This window comes from Nanorana parkeri, unplaced genomic scaffold (assembly GCF_000935625.1).
Source record: "Nanorana parkeri isolate BGI_ZX_2015 unplaced genomic scaffold, ASM93562v1 scaffold1644, whole genome shotgun sequence".
NCBI classification, from domain to species: domain Eukaryota; kingdom Metazoa; phylum Chordata; class Amphibia; order Anura; family Dicroglossidae; genus Nanorana; species Nanorana parkeri.
In genome coordinates, this window is record NW_017307912.1 from 321,050 (window position 1) to 330,736 (window position 9,687).

Consider the following 9,687-nt stretch of genomic DNA (forward strand, 5'->3'; position numbering starts at 1 on the left):
ACCCCCCACCCCCCCAAAAAAAAAACAAAAAAAAAACCATGCATAGTTTTTAAAGGAGGGAATTCACTGTAAAGATAAAACATTTCTTTAGTCTTTATTGGCAGAGCTATTTTGATTTCTTAATGGAACAAAAATTATTCAGCTTGTAAAAATTGAAAGAATGCTAATATGCAGTTTTAATTGTAGATATAATTGTTACCATTTGTTTTGTGTCATGTTTTTGTCACAGCCATGGTATATTGGCACTAATTATATATACAGTATATCTATCTATCTATCTATATCTATACATATAAATATATCTCTATCTATCTATTAATAAAAAGAATAATATCAATCATAATAATCATCAAAATATAAAATTAAAAGGAATAAGAATAATCAAATAATAAAAACAATACAAACAACAATAAAAACAATAATAATAATAACAACAATGACAACAATAATAAATAGTAATAATCATAATAACAACAATAATAATTGATAATCAAATAATAAAAACAATAATAATAACAATAATATCAACAATAATAAATAGTAATAATCATAATATTTTGTTCCCCATGGTCCCTATGTGTGTTGTAAATTAGTCACCGCTCCAAGCTCGCTCCCGCGATGGACTACAATCTCAAGTTTACTAATTTGTATTGAGATTGTAGTCCATCACAGGAGAGAGCTTGAAGCGGTAACCATTTTACAACACACACAGGGACCATGGGGAACAAAAGTAGCCCCCCTCCAGAAGGAAGGACAGGGTCAGTATGAATTCAGAGATGATTTGAGGATCTACAGCCGAGTGATACACAAATAAGAGACAATGAAGGGAATTTATCAAAACTGGAGCAGACAAAACCTGGATCAGCTGTGCATGGCAACCAACCAGCTTCTCTGTTTCATTTTTAAATCGTAACTGAATAAACTGAAGAGAGAAGCTGATTGGTTGCCATGCATAGCTGCTCCAGGTTTTGTCTGCTCCAGTTTTGATAAATCCCCCCCATTTCTGTTAATAGTTAAAGTACTTGAATGCATTTTTAAGATTTAACTCCTGGGTTTAGTGTCACTTCAATGTATTTAATCAGATGTGATTTATGTTCTGTTTATTCGTTTAAATGAATAAAACCTAAATAAATACATAAATAAAAAAAATAAAAAATAGAAATATGAGTTTTACATATGACTACTTCACATTTACATTTAGAGCAAGCTCTAAGCTCATGTTTACCTGTTTGTTTTTAGCTGCTCTGTTAATAAAAAAAAGTCTGTTATTTACATAGCTTAAGTTCCAATTTCTACCCACAAATAAATGAGACATTTATCTTCCTGCACTTTTTATAAAGCTTTTAGTTAGACAAAGACAGACTGAAGGCAAACAGCTTCTTCCGTGCCTCTAGAAACCCCATATTACTCTGTGACACCAATGTCTTGGGTGGCAATAATCGTTTGTTATGTAAATGCAAGTAATGTATAGAAAATACAGATAGAAAAATAGAAGAGTGATGGCAGAAAAAGAAAAGTGGTCCATAAAGTCTGTCCCTTTTTATTTTTATTGTTTAACTTTTTGTCTGAGTATAGAAGTAGGAAGGCGGAGTCACAAAGAAAAAAAGATACAAAACGTCAACTTAAAAAGTTATAAATATACCTTTTAGCAAGTTTGGCTTTATAGAGAGCACACACTCACATCTTGATGTCAGGTCAGGGTTGTTTCAGCATTTTAGTATTTTAGAGTCCTGACAAGTGTATTGATGCCCAGTACCCAACAATGATCACTACAAAGGGTGGACAAAACTTTAAGTCCCCTCTTGCTTGAAATGGATGCAAAAAGTATGAGGTTTTGGCAAAATATCAAGTGATATTAAAGTCAGGAAGTTTTTAATCTATTCCAAATGCTGATGAAATTACTTACAATGGATGCAGCTCCTTGATGTTTAAACATTTTAGTTTCCTGCTGAATCAGCTGTTGCCCTGAGCGCTGACACTGAGATCCTGTTGTAGGGTGGCTCTTTTCCCTTGCACGGTCCTATGAAGCCACCCTTGTGCATGCTAGTAAGCTGTGTGTGCCTCCACAAACACACAGACACAGCAAGGCAAACCACTCCTCTGTTCTCCTGATCCTCACTCCTCCCTTCTCCAATCTAATAGATGGATGTCTGCTGGACATCTGTCGCTTGTGATCTTATACTGGACAGGAAATTCAGTGAAGCGAGCTGAGAGAGAGTTGGAGCTTTTTCCTGTTGGGAAAAATATAAAGAAATACTTTGCTGGGCATTGTATATTTTGATCTGGACTGAACTGAAAACTGTTTTTGCGAGTTTAATACTACTTTCACCATTTAGGTCAAATGCAGTGGGATCAGCTGAGAAGACAAAATTTAAATATTTTGGTGGCTTTCAAAGGTGCAATGGGCTTTAAATGGCTCGCAAGCATTATGGCACTTTTGACACTGTTGACCACCTGCTCCTTCTCAAAAAACTCCAGTCGCTTGGCCTACAAGATTCTGCTCTCTCATGGTTCTCCTCCTACCTATCTAAGCGCTCCTTTAGCGTCACCTACAAATCTAACTCCTCCCCTCCTCTTCCTCTTTCTGTAGGGGTCCCCCAAGGCTCTGTCCTTGGACCCCTTCTCTTCTCTATCTACACCTCCTCCCTTGGTCAACTAATAACCTCACATGGCTTCCAATACCATCTCTATGTCGATGACACTCAAATGTATCTTTCTACTCCACATCTCACCCCCTCAGTGTCCTTGCATGTCACTTATCTACTAACTGACATATCCGTCTGGATGTCACAACATTTCTTAAAACTCAACCTTTCAGAAACTGAGCTCATGATATTTCCTCCCCCCCATCCCCGTGCACCTTCCCCCAACTTTTCCCTTGAGAATATTAACACAACCATCCATCCCTCCCCCATGCCAAGGTGCTAGGTGTTATCCTTGACACGGACCTCACCTTTCTTGCCCACATCCAATCACTATCCAAATCCTGCCGCCCTGACCTTCGTAACCTCTCCAAAATACGTCCCTTCCTCACCAAAGAAACCGCAAAATTACTCATCCACTCACTTGTTATATCTCGTCTTGACTATTGTAACTCACTCCTCATTGGCCTTCCACTACACAGGCTCCTCCCCCCTTCAGTCTATCATGGATGCTGCTACTAGACTCACCCACCTGACCAACTGCTCAGTGTCTGTACCCCCCTCTGTCAATCCCTGCACTGGCTTCCACTCGCCCAGAGGATAAAATTCGAAATATTAACAATCAGTTACAAAGCCATCCACAACTCTGCCCCCGGCTATATCTCAAACCTTGTCTCAAAGTATCACCCTAACCTTCGGCTCCGCTCATCCCAAGACTTCCTGCTTTCCAGCTCCCTTGTCAACTCCTCCCATGCCTCCACCTCCAGGACTTCTCTAGAGCCTCTCCCATCCTCTGGAATTCTTTACCACAACCTGTCTGTCTGTCGCCCACCTTGACTGCCTTTAGGCATTTTCTAAAGACTCATCTCTTCAGGGAAGCCTATCCCACCTCAACCTAACCACTGAACCATCACGTTCTAAACAATTTATCCCCACACAGCTCCCTCCTCATGTATCACTTCCCCCTCCCTTTCAGATTGTAAGCCCTCAGGGGCAGAGCCCTCCTTACCATCTTGTCTTGATTTGTATTGTAATTGTAATGTCTTCCTTATATTGTAAAGCGCTACGCAAACTGTTGGCGCTATATAAATCCTGTATAATAATAATTATGGAGGCTCCTTTCAACTATCATGGACCTGCTCTAGTGCAAAATAAAAGTGAAAATAAAGAAAAATTATTTTTTTGACACTGACAGTATACAAACAACAATTATATAAAAACAAAAAATAGAAAAAACAAATAACCCCTACCCACTAAATGCTATAAACTAAATCACCCTAAATAGACCCCCCTGCTGCATATGGGGGTGCATAGCCACAGACTGGTCAGGGTGCCCTTGCCCATACCCACCACCAAAAGTGCCTGGACACAATAGGCACCTGAGCATCAGAACTGGACCCTGAAACAATAGAAGGAGATGGCTTAGTCTGATGAATCACATTTTCTTTTACATCATGTGGATGGCTGTGTGTGAGTGTGTTGCTTACCTGAGGAAGAGATGGCACCAGGACGCACTATGGGAAGAAGACAAGCCAGCAGAGGCAGTGTGATGCTTATGGCAATGTTCTGGTGGGAAAACTTGGGTCCTGCCATTCATGTGGATGTTACTTTGACATGTACCACCTACCTGAACATTGTTCCTGACCAAGTACACCCCTAAACAGTATTCCCTGATGACAGTGGCGTCTTTTAGCAGGATAATGGGCCCTGCCACACTGCAAAAATGGTTCACGAATGGTTTGAGGAACACAACAACGAGTTTTTGGTGTTGGCCTCCAAATTCTCCAGATCTCAATCCAATCGACCATCTGTGAGCTGTGTTGAAAAAACAAGTCCAATCCATGGAGGTCCCTAGTGGAGTCCATGCCTCGATAGGTCAGTGTTGTTTTGGTGGCAAAAGAGGGACCTACTCAATATTAGGCGGGTGGTTATAATGTTATGGCTGATCGGTGTATAGCACACACATTTTCAGGCAGTAATACATTATGATAAAATTTGTGTGTATGAATATCAGCATCCATTTATCAATAACCATTTGACAATTTAATTAAAGAGAGACAATAAAGAGCACCGCCATTCATTAATCTTACCCTGACAGAACTTGTCTGATTTGCTTTTGTAGGATTTGTATTGGCAACATGTGCATTCCAGGAGCCTGTGCAGACAAGCAATGAGCCACTGATCGCTCTGTGCTTTCTCTGCATCTCCTGGATAAATGACAGGCTCCAATCATCTCTGTGATCAAGCCTTTTTCTGCTCAGGTTGCCATTGACCAATTTTGCTATTTTTCCTTTTTTTGTTGTTGTCATTTTGCACTATTTTTCACTTACAGCTTATAGTAAATAAATGATTAGTAAATATACAGTAAATAAATGTATAGCCAATAAGTTGTTTATTGGAGGGAAGCAGAAGGTAAGGGACAGGCACAGCTGGCTCTCGAGAGGCAGAGCCAGCTGTCAATCATGCACAGGGTGGATCCCGACAACATTGTTGGGATCTTTCTTGGCTGCAGAGCGGCTCTGCGCTGCCAGCAAATAGGGGGCAGTAGCCCGCTATATGCTGAGTTTGAGTCACAGGAGTACATTAACAAATGCACTCCTGTGACTCAAAGAAGAACTATAGCCAAAAAAACAAAACAGTTTGGCTATAGTTCTCTTTTAAGAACTATGTGGATGAATTGCTCCACAATGACTGTAACTACAGAGTTAAATGAAGCGAAGGAAATGTAAATATTTGAATATCCATAGCCTGACCACAGTTCTACTTTAAATCTGATTATTTGACAATTATTTTCTGGCTTTCTTAAAGAATAATTTTGCCTTTGGCATAAAAATAAAAGTAAAAAAATTCACTTTATTTTTTTTTGGCATAGGAACAAGTAAATCATTGCAACCTCAAATCAGTAGATTGCAGGTGCAATGCTCTGGCTCCTGCACACTCTCTCCTGTCCATGTCCATACCAAAGTACAGACATGCAGTAACAGGGGCAGGAACAAGTGTCAATGGACTACAATTGCAGTGATGTCACCACATTTGTATTCTATTGAACCTGTGGCGGTGGCTGATGGGTCTCCTCCGTTCACATTCACATTCATTGCGATCCAATGTTTCATGTTACATCCTAAATCAGTGATTCATATTTACCATTCTGAGCTGAAACATTCTTACTATTTCCAATATGATTCCATTTCTACAAAAGGGTCACCTAGGATGGCAAATCTCAGTGAATCCAGCTGAGCAAACGTTGCCTTGATTTGACCACGTGCTACAAATAGGTCCCATAGGCTTGCAGGTAGCAATTAAAAAAGTAGGTGGATCTATATGCAAAATGTAAAGTAAAAAACACAAACGATGATTCTAGTTGAAGAATATGCAACAAAGGGTTCCCAATTAAGGAATTAAGCTATAATGCTGATGAGATAATTAGCTTTTCGTCAGTCAAATTAGCCTACTTTACATTCGTAGCATGCTTCTCCACTATGCCACAGTGTGGCCTCACCTGACCAAGTGATTCAGCAGTGAGGAATGATTTTAATATGTTCTTTTTTTAATAAATACATTAAATATTTTATAGCATTGTCAGCTGTTCGACTATCCGAGTTTTGACCACGGAGTACATGTTCCTTTAATTGGCCCATTCTCCAGGGATTCCAGGCCTCAACTTCACCTGACTTGGTGAGGATCCCTGACAGTGGGGTTTCCTGGTTTCCCATGGGGCTTGAGGCCTCTCTCGTCTACCCCTTTGTTGCTCACACCTCTTGAGACGTTTCTGTCAATGAATGATTCTCCTTTTCAAAAAATTCTTCTCTATTGGGTGGGGGGGCGTTCGGGGGACAACCCCCTTTTGAAAGAGATAAGAGGATTTCTTCTGGGTTCTCTTTCAGAGGATGATTGAAGGAAATGTCATATCCTAACTCACAAGTATTATACAGTATGCCCTCCAACATGCAGGAGAAAATTTAGTCTCTTTGCAATAGTACCCCACAGGAACTTCACAGAATGTACCCATCCTTGCCTGATTGTTGTTAGAGATGCTCTGAGGATATAGGATATAGGCCTATCTCCATGTGTAATGGTGTCATCCTGCTGACTATCAGGGATTTCCCCCACTTTGGAGGAATAGGACAAGATGGGAAATCTTCCAAAAGGTACACTAGTATTGGTGACCTTGCTGACCACCAGGGATTTCCTCTCTTTGGAGGAACAGGATGAGATTGGAAATCGTCCAATGGGGGACATTAATTCTGATGATCCTGCTGACCACCAGGAATTGCCCTCACTTTGGAGGAATAGGACAAGATGGGAAATCTTCCAATTGGTACACTAGTTCTGGTGACCCTGATGACAACCAGGGATTTCCCTCTTTTGGGAGGAGAAGGACAAGATGGGAAATCTTCCAATGAGGACACTAGTTCTCGTGACCCCACTGACCACCAGGGATTTCCTCTCTTTGGAGGAACAGGATGAGATTGGAAATCGTCCAATGGGGGACACTAATTCTGATGATCCTGCTGACCACCAGGAATTGCCCTCACTTTGGAGGAATAGGACAAGATGGGAAATCTTCCAATTGGTACACTAGTTCTGGTGACCCTGATGACAACCAGGGATTTCCCTCTTTTGGGAGGAGAAGGACAAGATGGGAAATGTTCCAATGGGGACACTAGTTCTGGTGACCCTGCTGATTTCCCTCTCTTTAGAGGAACTGGACAAGATGGAAACCTTCCTATGGGGGCACCAGCTCTGGTGACCCTGCTGACCACCAGAGATTTCCCTCACTTTGCAGGGAATTCCTTTCCTGTTGTGGCTATTGGACAGGAAGTGAAGGGAAATCTTCTCAATGGAATGAGATAGCAAAAAAAGCTGACAGGGGTTATAACTCTCCCTTACTAAAAGTTTTGGCTTCACTTCTAGCTGTGCTTGGACTGTTTATTTATATTGAAAGATAATAGCCAGAGGGCATGACATTTTTTAAGCGTCAATTGAATTGAAAAGTTGATGAAAACTGGTTAATAAAATGTTTTACAAACCTGATCACTACATGTACAACAGACTGACAGCAGTAATAACGTGTTTATCTCTGTTTAACTTTATAAGTGACAGGAGGAATATATACATATTTGAAAGTCATCCAGAGAGGAGGGTGTGTGATGTGGATTTACTGCATTTTATTCAAGCAATTAGAAGAGAGAAGATACCTACACTTGTAATTAAGGGAATCACGTGACTCCGTTTGACACAGAAAATTAATTTGATGAACAGTTCTCAAATATCTGGTCTCCAACACAGACTGTAACCATGTGCAGATGAGCTTGCTCAACATTATGTAAACTTGTCAATGTAAACTTGTTTTTAAGATCATTTACTGATTTTGAAGGAAGTGTTATTTAAGAAAATGTAAAGCACGTGGATAAACACCCCTGACGGTGTTATAGTTTGTTCCCTCCCCTATCATCATCACTTGTGCTGGACAGCTTGGTCTACATGAAAATGTAGAGAAAAACATAAATAAGGGCATGTTAAGGCAAACAAAGAAAAAAATATAATAAATATTATAATTCCTAGTATTAACCTAATACAGTTATCAGAATACAATCAATATTGTAGTGGACAGTAAATTAGATAGAACCACCTGATCTTCTCATCTAAATACAAGGTACTTCCAAACCTGCAGGCAATGCAGGCCCGGGGCTAGCGCAAGGCAAGTAAGGGTGGCGCCTTACGGCGCTGCAGGGTGAGGGCGGAAAAAACAGGGCATTTTGACAAGTACTCGTACTTGTCAAAATGCCCCGAGCAATCAGCCTTCTTCTCAGAAAACCCAGCAGACCTTGTAAACTAAGTATCATGGCTGAACCATGTATATAAAGCCCAGGGGAAGTCTCTCACAAGTCTCTTTATCCTTCTCTGCCCCTGCATGGTATGAGTTCTGTCTGACTTTTGCTTAGAAATGTCTTTAAATATCCTTTTCTCTCTCTCTCTCTCTGCTGCTTCCTGCCTTCAATTTCAGTGCTCTGTGCTGGCAGAGATGAGTAGTAGCCACACACCCCCAGCACAAGTGTCCTCATATAGAGAAGAGAGGGGGGGGGAGGGGGGTGTTGGACTACCATCAACTCCAATATAAATGTACTTTGCTTTTTAACTTCAATATAACGAATGTTCGTAAGGGAACGAAAATACATCAACGGAATGATTGATTGGTCAACCAAACGAAATACGAATTCCATTAACGGATTCCGTATCTGAATTTCGTATTTTAAAAAAAACTACCATCAACTCCAATATAAATGCACTTTGCTTTTTAACTTCAATATAACGAATGTCAACGTCAACGGAATTTCGTATTTCCTGCCTGTGTATTGTAATGCAACCCTCAGCAGCAGCGGATCCGTATTTCGGATTAAAAAAAAAATCTTGTCATGTTGTTCAACCTCATTTACAGGGGTAATATTAGTTCCTGAGACTTCATTTGGGCTTTAATGATTATTTGTAACATAAAGATTTTTTAAAATGTATTTAAAAAATATATCAAATAATTTACAAACTTGTAAACGTACAAATATAAGTATAGTGACCACAAACCCGTACACTATTCCTTTTAAGTAGAATGCAAAATTTAATGAATGATGGTGCCTATGCCTTGACTGCATCTTGTTTTTACACAAATTGGCAGAAAAGCTAACAATCCACAAGGCCTGCTCATGAAGACTTCTAATCAGAGCTGCACCGATACCGATACTATTATCAGTATCGGCGCAGATACCGAGTATTTGGGAGAGTATTCATACTCATCGAAATGCTCCCGATGCTTATCCCGATAATTTTGGGTATCAGGGAACATGGAGCTGGCTTCCCGGCCTATCAGGAAGGCGGGGGGCAAGTAGTGACTGCCCCCCCTGGCTACCTGATTGGCTGGGAAGCCAGCTCCATACTCCCTGATACCCAAAGTTATCAGGATAAGCATCAGGCTGTCTTCCTGGCCAATAAGGAAGCCGAGCGGTGAGTCATTCCCCCCCCCCCCCCCCCCCCCCCTGCGTCGCCCCAAAAC